The sequence below is a fragment of the Amphiura filiformis genome, chromosome 12, assembly GCF_039555335.1.
Source record: "Amphiura filiformis chromosome 12, Afil_fr2py, whole genome shotgun sequence".
Lineage (NCBI taxonomy): Eukaryota > Metazoa > Echinodermata > Ophiuroidea > Amphilepidida > Amphiuridae > Amphiura > Amphiura filiformis.
The window spans coordinates 4787291-4798088 of NC_092639.1; the positions used below are offsets into that span (position 1 = coordinate 4787291).

General features: G+C 37.1%; 1 long non-coding RNA gene across 1 annotated transcript; it reads left to right on the forward strand.

Moving 5' to 3' along the window:
- The first annotated feature begins 2629 nt into the window (after window positions 1-2629).
- Window positions 2630-8607, forward strand: LOC140165306 (uncharacterized). The gene is made up of 3 exons (XR_011860673.1): window positions 2630-2809; window positions 5452-5622; window positions 8399-8607. It is a non-coding gene; the product is annotated as an uncharacterized lncRNA (long non-coding RNA).
- The last annotated feature ends 2191 nt before the right edge of the window (window positions 8608-10798 follow it).

Genomic DNA, 10798 nt, shown 5'->3' on the forward strand with positions numbered 1-10798 from the left:
TGACAATAATAGTTTTTTTCTGATCATGTAAATTTTGACCAAAGTATCAGCATATGATATAGCGAGATTACACATAAATATAAAATTTGAAAGAGGGACTCTAAATATACATTTAAAAATCCAAAAGCATAAATCAAGAAGTGCATATTATTATTATTATTAAAAATAATTTATATTTAAATGATGTTCCTCGCCTAAAAAATCCGGACATTGAGTTTTTTTTACATGTTTTGCATTTGGAAAATGTTCCATTACAAACCAAATGTCAGACGAATTCATCTCTATGGATTGTCTGACTCTGAGTTAACTAGCTAATTCTTTGAATGGAACAAAATGCAATCAAAATACATGTGAAGATGAGCTCATCTTCTCTGATCGATGTTATGTAAAATAGGCTTGTCCGGATTTTTAGGTGGGCAATGTATATGAAATAAATAAATATCACATCATTCATCTGTTTCCCAATTTCAAACCAAGTTATATTTTAGAAGGAAAACAGAAACATACATAGGCCTACAAGAATAAACAAATCACATTTTGACCAAAAATCACCTTTTTGACCAAAACCCTTTCCATACCAAACATCACATTCTTGACCAAAATCAAATTATTGACCAAAAATCACATTTTAGACGAAAAACTAAGTTTTTGACCCAAATCATGTTTTTTTTAAATCAAAAATCACATTTTAAGCCAAAAATAGCACAATGTAAACCAAAAATCACAGCAAAAGGGGAAATGATTTTGTAAAATTTTGCACAATACCGAGTAAACGTGTTACTCAATCAAATTGAGTAAAATTGATCATGCTAGAAGGGTTGTGCCCTAGCTTTTACCATCCAAAAGAGATTTTACTCAAGGTTGAGTATTTTTAAGAGTGTACAATTGTGTTAATTTATTTTAATCGTTTTTTTTTTTTTATAATAAATGATGAATGATGAGTGATTTTTACTTTCAAGTGATGCAAATAAGACTAGGCCTACTCAACTGGTTTAAATTCTATATATTTGTCATGTCACTATAAATGATAATTGATATAGGTCCCAAATTATTTTAGTTAATTAACACTAAGATTGCATATGTACACAGGCTTACTATGCACAATGCACATAAACAATTCACTGAATTTAGTCACAATAATTTGCTGGTTTGAGAAATTGGTTATTTTTGCTGACAAGGTTGCTTAATTCTACACCCTTGGTATTTGAATTATGATAAATTATGGGATATTTTATATGCTGGTACTTGTGAAAAATATTATGGAGACTGGAACATATACACAAAATAATATTTATAGAACTAAATATAAATTATTGATCAAGTTTCAGCTTGTATGGATTTTGGTGATTTTGTCCTTAAAATTTCAGAATTCTGACCCATGACTGCAGAAATAAAAATTCCTCAAAACTTTTTTGTTCATTTTACTATTTGACGCATATTAAACCCAATAACATTTAAACTCTTGGGTGTGAAAAAAAATCACCTGGACTGTTGACCTTGTGCCATGTCGGCCATGATTTTTAAAAGCATGATTTCAGTGCCTCTGTTTGAAAAAAATAATTGATAATTGACTTATAAAGTGCCATTTCATAAGAAACCCCTTTTATTTGACACTTTCACAATGCATGTATAAAAAGGTAACTATGTACTTGTGTTAATTTTGCTATTGTTATTTTATTCAGTTCCAATGACCGTCAGAATGGGACACTTTGAAAATTCATAATTCGAAAAGTTTTTGTCCGATTTTCATACTTCTGTTGATGAGTTCTATCCAGAAAACAATATGAAATTTTGATGGTCATCCTATAGTAATACCTGTGGGTTGCATTGTAGTAATGTAGGCTATGCTACAAGTCACTCACATCTTCTATTTCAGATATTTCAAAACATGTACTAGCAGTGGCGTAGGGGTTGGTACAATTTGTGACCCTACTATTTAATATTTTTAAATTAAAATTACCTACTGAATTCGTTGCGAATATTTCACAAAACTTAAAAAATAAGTCGGTTCAGGTGGGGTATGAATAATGAAAAATCGGGTATGAGAAGTAGGGTCACAAATTGTACCGACCCTGATTAATTAGCATATTATAAATTTGATGAGGAATTTAAATATTTATATGCCATTGGGTTTTGTGTAGGGGATGGAGGAAACAAACTTTGATTGATAATGTCATTAAAATATTAAGATACCTTGCATCTCGTTTCTACTAGGCTTTATTTAATTTAACTCATTAAAATTATCATTAAAGTTTTGTAAAGCCTACAATGTTCTTTATAGCGCATCTAAAATTCTCCTGCATGCTGAGTGAACATAAAAAGGTTGAATAACACATGGAGATTAAAAAAACGTAAGTAAACAAAATCAAACTAAACTGGTAATTTGCACAACTTTAAGGGAGGTGGAATGGGCGTGGTCCAAGACCCCTCAAAAAAATTTTCCAAAAAATTTTTTTTGCCATATTTTGTTTAAGAAAATCATAAGCTATCAGGTCAGCCAGATAAAGTTAAAAATTTCCTTTTCAAAATGCGAATTTGAGGGGAATTTCATCTCTTTCAATTTAAAACGATTTATGGCAGGGTTGACTTGCTATACATGCCGTAACCAGTTTGGTTTACGACTGGTGGGAGACTAATCAACGAATCAGCTGATCAGCTGGATTGGTATATATGTACACACATGCGAAGAAGAATTCCAGTCATCTTATTCTTTCTAGTGAATAATTCATCCACTAATATTACTTTTACTGATATCCTGGCATGCCTGGAGAAAGAAAGAGGCGTCGTTAGCAGCTATCACCTATATTAAGTAAGTACTTCAGTCTAAAAATATGTGTGACGTGTGTTTAGTAACTTAGCCCGGGTAACAACATGGGTAAGCTTAAAGTAAACATAAAGATATTTAGCATTCTCTCGGTCGGGGCTGTTCCCGGGCATGCCGGGGACTGTTCTATCTATTGCACTATACCTACTTCTGACGTAGGGGCTGTGCAATAATTATGAGCCGGGGGGGGTGCGGGGTGGGGGTGGGTGCGATGTAAAATTGCCACAAAAAAAAAAAAAAAAGTCCACTTGTACAAAATAAGCACCCCCTAATGCCCTATAAAAATTCCTGGCGGTAAAATGGGAGGGGGTGCCAAGAAATTTTTATCGAGCGAAAGGGGTGGGGCAAGCAATTTTGGCAAGCCGAGCCGAGGGGGGAGCAAGTGATTTTTGGCACACATGGGTGCCTTGCTCCAAGTTGCTCGAGAAGAGATAGCCAAGAATTTGTTCACCGATAGCTTCACATTCTAGGTATGCCAGGCAAACACATTTGCTAGTCAGCCAAATTCGCCGACAATGTCAATGCATTTTTACATAGAAATTTAAAACTTGTGCCCAAGAAAGAAACCTACATAAATATGTTTTCTATACTTCACTTGACCCAAATATATGATTTTTTATGGTGATAAGTCACTCAAGCACATGGAATTTTTGATTTTGATAGCAGTTCCATTAAAAAAAGCTGCTCTCATAATGAGACTAAGATCTAGAAACACCCCGAAATGCCGTTTTGGGGAATTTTGCTAGCTGAATCTTTTTGACATTGTTTGATGAAAGTCAATCTTTGACAAGATGTAACTTTGCTACGGAAAGTGCTATGAAAAAAAAAGGTTTTCAGTTTTGGCTTTGTTTACTCAAGGGCTTTAATTTGATATATAAAATGATGCAGTTTGATGGCAAATTTGAATTCACCTAGCATACCTACATTCTAGAGACCATTGCATTCAAAATCTAGTCGGATTTGCTGAAGCATGACACATACCGTGTAAAGCAATGGAAGTTCAGAAGTAAAATAGTAAATTACACAGCTGATCACGACAGACAATCGCATCAAAAATGTTGTTAAAATTAAACTTTAGCAAAATTTTAGACTGTTCAAAATAGGCAAATCTTGCTCAAAAGATACGGTACTGTAGTTGACTCATCAAAATAACTTTCATCCAAATTTCAACATTTAAACAGAATAAATATAACAAAAGATTGCACCGCTGTCCCACCGAAAAACATTTTAGCAATGCACTCTAGCATAGAATGCGTAACTATCGTGTGCAAAAAAAATTTGAAATTGAAGCTAGAGTTATCAAGTAAGGGCGCCTTTTAAATAAAACACTCTAAAATGGCTTTATAAAGGAAAACAGTTACGGAAACACTTTGCCAATTTCCTGCTCGCTGCGTTCACAACAAGTATCATGTACATTAGGCTTCCTCAAATATGTTGAAGTGCCACATGAAATAAAAGAAAACAGCAAAGTGCCACTCAATGGCTGCTTTAGCACCTGCGGTGGGGAGCCAGAGGGTGTCCCCCTGTGAAGCTATCGATTTAAAAAATTTGAGGTGCAAATGACGCCATTTGGTGCAATATTTTGTACTATTTAGCCGTTGGTAGAGGACATAAAAAAGGGCAGAATGGCAGTCAGGAAGGGCATATTTTACCTGTATCAAATTTCGTGTCAATAAAATACATCATATAAAAAATTCGATATATACATCATGCATTATCTATAGTATATTCCTTTGCTAAATCGTAAATAAAAAATTGAAATGTAGAATATTGGAGATATTCCTGCTGGATGAAGTTTGATCAAGGCATTTGATTTGATTTTTATTTTATCCATTCTGAGGATAAATCACAAATAGTACCACAAATAGTCTTGGAAGCTACAATCAAGGAATTTAATAGTTGGTACACCTTGACAATATGTTGGAACTCTTCATTGCCGCTCTGAGAGTTAAGTGAAATTAGTATAACTATGTTTGATGAGAAGTACATACCTTCTCCTTTCCTCTTCCTCCCCATTCCCCTCAATCAATGTTGGGGAGACTGGAGAGCCCAATGGAAAAAGTGCTTTCATCAACATTGAACTGGGGGAGAGGGGTGGCGATTTACATTTAGTATGCCCGAGTGTACCAACATTAATTTCTTTGATTGTAGGGCTTAGGCAGCCAGCAAATGTTACACACCCACATTTGTACACATCCAGTTTTTGCCCACATGGCCTATACTTTGTACACAAATGTTTAAATTTACACACCCAGTTTTTTCAATTTACACACCCAAACCTTCAAATCTTGCCTAAGACCCTGCAAAGTGATCCATGGATGTTCTTTAATAAAATTATTTTTTATGTGCAAATGCCCCTGCCCCTAGTAGTGCCACCACTGTTTAGAACTGAGGTATACTTTTATTTAGACATTTGATGAATTTAGTTGTACAGCTGTCTTTCAAAAGTTTCTTTAAGGGTGGTTATTAGGAGAAGGGAACTAATTATGGTGAATACAGTACCTGTAGGCTACTTGTGTGACGTTGACAGCTAAATAAATTTGAGCCAATTTTTTAACTTTCATTCAATCTCCATGAACTTTGCCAGTAAGTGTTATAATTATACTGAACTGTTTTACTACTTCCAGATGGTGGAGCTTACTCCAGGCATGGCAGTGTTTGTGTTTCCAAGTACACTGGATATGGAGAAGACATTTGCAAAACTATGTAGAAGATTGATGGATGATTTTTACAGTGGGGCAGAACAGGATTAGATGTGATCAAACAAGACCATGAATGACACACACCAGCCATTGTTGGTAAGAACAGCTATTCCCAGTATATATGTTTCTTTTCATGTTGCCTGGTGTAGCTAGGGGTTGTGCGCCAAGGGCAAGGATACAAAATGGATGTGCCCCAAAGCTGTGAAAGTACCAACTTGTCAAAATTATCACTTGGTCATTTTGTGAAATGCAGTTACACAAATATCTAGAAACAAAATCAGTGGCTCCAGAATAGGGTACACCTCGCGCCCCCCATCACCTCATGTCACACAAATTTCTTGTCCCCATTGCAAATTTAAAATTATTCCAAAGTCGTTTTGGGGGTCAATAGCCATACCATATGCATAAGGCAGCTATTTTATTCATGCATTGTGTACATTACAAATGACTGCTGTACTAGTAACTTAGTCCTTACTACTATCAATGAATAAAAGATGATCAAAATAACAGTCTTACTCAAAAAATAACAAGGCCAAGTTTATGTAAACAAAATTGGCTGCCATTTGCTGTCTTTACTGTGTAATTGTGAATACATAACGTTACTGTTTTTGTGCCAACTTTGACCTGTTAGGCTGATACTACTACAGAAGAGTGATCGCACATTTGCACATTTATAGACCTTGCTCAATTTGATGAGACAGCAGTCACAGCACCCAATATGTTAAAAGAATGGAGGCTGAGGTTCTTCAAATCTTCAGATGGGAGTTCTCAGCAGAGGTGGTTTATATCGTGAAGTTGTGGATAGGTAGTGGTGAGCAAACTCAGAAGTTTAAAATTCTAGAGCATTGTAGATGCTAGGCCAGATGAAAGGCAAAGTATGAAGCAGAATGACGTAAATAATCATGACACATATATGCCTTATTGAAACTGGATTTGGGAAACCCTCATCAGTGTCTACAGAAATGACTCCATCTGCAGCCCTTGCTGATCTAGCTGTGCAATGTGCATGATCCTTGGATCACACTTCATATTCCAGAGATAAACAATATGGTCCTGATTTCCTTTCCCCAAGAATGTTGAGACTCTGAAGCATACATGTACCAAAGCATCACTCAATGACATTAATGCCCTCAATATCAATGAGCGTTGAGCATGGAGTAAAACCCAGCTCTGATTTCCTCATGAGTGCCAATCGAAGATATCCAATCTCAAGATTTGAAGAACCTCAGCCCTCTGGCTAGCCCTCTAAGTTTCCTCCCTCATGACCAGCACTTGAATCCTATCACAACTTTTGGGCTTGGCAAGTCCATGATCAGGGATGTAGCTACAGTGGGCGGTGGTGGGCGGTAGAGCCCACCAATCGGTTTTGGAGCCTATCACTCAGCTCCAATTTTAGCATTGGAGCCCACCACTCAGAGGCCAAAATTGCAGCATTTTATTGAATTAGTTAAGAATTTGGTCTATTTTGGCAAACAATTTCCACCTGGGAACCAAGGTAGAACAATGCCAGTGCATTGATTGGTCACCCCAGGTTAAATAAGAAATAAATAAATAAATAAATATGCAAGATTTTCATCAAATGCCACCCAGCACTGAAAATATCCTAGCTACAACCCTGTCCATGATATGACCATCACAGACTGTGGCTGCTTATAATCATGTGTTTTAAGTTGAACAATCAAACTCGGGTTGTGCCTGCAGCTCGTATGGCGAGACAAGGCTGTTTAGCGGTTCGTGACTGAGCCCAAGTTCAATTTTTCAGCATACGCACGGTCATTAATAGCTGTAATCTGTGGCCCTCACTGACTTCATGAGCCCAAAAATAGTTCAAGCAGGGAGGAAATCTTAGAAGGCCTTGAACAAGGCTACCCTCGAGCTCATCAGGCCTGTGTGTGTTGTCTCATCAAATTGAGCAAGGTCTAGATGCAAGTGTGTGATCTCAAGTCTTTAGTATTATCTGCCTAACAGGTCAAAGTTTATAGCACAAATAGGAAAGTTATGAATATTTTAGCAATTTCACAATTACACAGTAAAGACAGCACAAGGCAGCCATTTGTGTTTACATAAACTTGGTCTTTGTAGATAGCTCCCTTATGTTTAATTTTGAGACAAGTATGCTTTTTTTACATCTTTATTCATTAATAGTCCTAACTGCATGAACTAAAATGCATAAGGCAGCAATAATTTCTAACATAAACATTAGGGTATGGTCATTGACCAACAATTTCAGCATCACGGAGGCCCCTATTATGATTTTGGAATAATTTTAAATTTGGTATGCAGTAATATATTGACCAATGGCATGTTTTGAGACTAGGGACAAGAAATTTGCTTGACAAGAGGGGCATGAGATGCACCTTACTCCAGAACCAGGGAAAGGTTGGGACTGGGGGTGGCACCCAGCATACAAAATATGGCCGGTCAGTCGGCCATTGGCATGTAACTTTTGGCCTGGCCGAAATTTTCTGACTGGCATCTAGTTGGCTGGCCGGTAACTTTTTAAAAGGTCAAGCCTGGCTGGCCTGTAACTTTTCGAGGCATATTTCGAACACTGGTGGCACCCCCAATATACGCCACAGTATCGTTGTGATGAAAATGAGATTTTAATATGAAAATTTTAATGTACACAAAATCATATAGATCTACATCATGGTTTGTATTTACACAGTGCACTCAAACTAGCAATTTTGAGTTAAGATGTTATGTCCCTGAGCCCTTGATTTCTTGTTTATTAGGAGAAGGGAACTAATTATGGTGACAATTAATTGAAGATAATATATACAATGATTTGGTACATTGTAATAGTGTTTTAGGAATGAGAACATTTCAACAGAGATATGTCAATAATAATCGTATTTTTTTCTATCCACAGCATACACACTTGCTTCACAACTTGATGTGGATACTGTTACAGAAGCCAAGCGAGCATCTTAAAAATAAGGAATACATTTACCATGTTTACAGGGGTTGCTATCCCACAATAAGAAGATCCAGTAGACATTAATGTGGGCATCATTGTGAATCTTGGAACTCAGTACCCTCCTCAAGCCACGTCAAGCTTCACTATTTTCTTCTTCTTCTTGGATACAGCTTTACGATGATTAAGTTTAGACTTATCAAAATGAACTTCTGCGTGAAGCTTGAACTAATAAAAGCATTCGTATGATTAAGGTTAAACTTGGCTTTCGCTTTCAGGCATTATATTATCGTGAACCGATGCATGGTGACAAATTGAACGCATAAATGGTGAGACAATGAAAATCCTTTTGGATGCATGGTGAAGCTTGGCCCAACAGAACACTTTATATAGTGAAAGTTGACTTCAAATTTGTGAGCAAAAAGTAAGCTGATCGAGGTGAAGCTTGACCTCCAATATCAGTTAAGGTGAACAAGGATGAATGCTTCAGGTTGGCTCAAAAGTGCTGAATGACCTTTGCATAAAAGACAATTTTTTGTGCATTTAGGGGGCTGTCATTTTCTTCAGAATGGGGTCATGAATATACTAGGGTCATACAAATTGTATACCAAAAATAGTGAGGGTCATAATTTTTTACACCAAAAAGGAGGTTATAATTACTACAGTTTCCTTCAAAGAAGAATGGCACTTGTTTACATTTTGAGAGTGGGCACAGTGTCAACACGGTAGTAGGGTTCTGATCAGTGGCGTAACTAGGTTTGGTAGCGCCTGGGGCAAGAAAAAAAATTTAGCCCTACACCCCCAGAATATCTTAGACGTGGGAAATTTTTTAAACATTTGCACGCAAAATTTTGGACAAATAAGGCCTACCACTAATTAATTTTGGTTACTAGAAGTTGAATATCGGTCTTAAAATGTTCTTTCAATAGATTTTGTGCTGAAAATTTTGACTTTCATCGCTTGGAGGGCGCGGAATCGATGCTGAATTGGTCAATTTGGTGCCCCTTAAGGGTAGCGCCAGGCACGCTACGTTGCCCCCCCTCTGCCCCGTAGTTACGGCACTGGTTCTGATTGGCTGATTCAAGCGGCTGACAAACATAACTACAGACGTGCGAATTTGCTTGGCCGATTACGCGCCTTAGACATTGGTCTGCACAAACAAAGCTCCTTGTATATGTCGCTCATTAACAGAATAACAAGGCATTCAAGGTCAATCTGAGCAAGGGCTGCCGTTCTTCTCTGAAAACGAGTGAAAGGGCGTGACTTTAAAATGTGGGTGCCCTACGAGCACATTTACACTTTCCATCACAAATTTTACAATCTTTAGTTACAATGACAAAATAATGTTTCTGTACTGTGCACACCTTTCCATCAAACACACATTTCTTAACTTTTTGGAAATTTATCTCTGGTATGCGACAAAAGGGCGGTCATCAAAATATTCCGCCAAAAATAGGGGGTCACAAAATTTTCAGCCCACGATGGAAGGGGTTCATAAAAATCGACTCTGCTCACTGACATATTCATGACCCTCACCTTTGTTTCATAACCACTAAGGCCAAATAAAAAAATAAACATGTTTCACGTCCCCTCCCGCTTCCTTTTTTGAGGTTTCTTCAATTATATTTTTATTTTTGAAATTCAGTTACAACTTTTCAAAAATATGTCTAGGAAGTAGAGATGCTTTCTATAGTCTAAAGGTTTTGTGATAGTTAGAGGGGCCTATCTCTCAGAACAACAAATAAAAGAGGCCTCCTCCTTTTTCCAGGCATTATTGTATACGCTAAAACAGCTCTAATTATGGGTATTTACACTGATTTTATGATAAAAATACAAAATAAAAGGCCCTCTTCCTCCTTTTTTTTTCAAAAACCCGGACGTGAAATATGTTTATTTTTTTACTTGGCCTAAGGTGTAGGACATTTTTTTGTTTTAGCTATAGCCCCCACTCCAGACGTATTTTTAATTGGACTTGCTCAAGTGGCATTTTCTATTTTAGGGACCGTTCATTATTTCTACCGGAGGGGGGGCCGGAGCAGACAGAAAGTCGCCACCGAAAACTATATGACCCCCCTTCTCCGATAATAAAAACCATATGACCCCCCTCCGAGCTACATGAAAATCATATGACCCCCCCCCCCACCAAAAAAAAAAAGAAAGGGTATTGCCGTGGAGGAGTGGGGTCTTTGTAATTTTGGTTTACAGGGATGTGCCACGCAGACCTTTGAATGCTGACTTTCTCTGTATGTAGCAGTGATGTCAGTGTACATTTCATTTAAAATAGGCACAGTAGCTAGTGGATGCTTAAAGTGCTGACATATGCACGTGTACATGTAATGACGCGCAATAGATGGG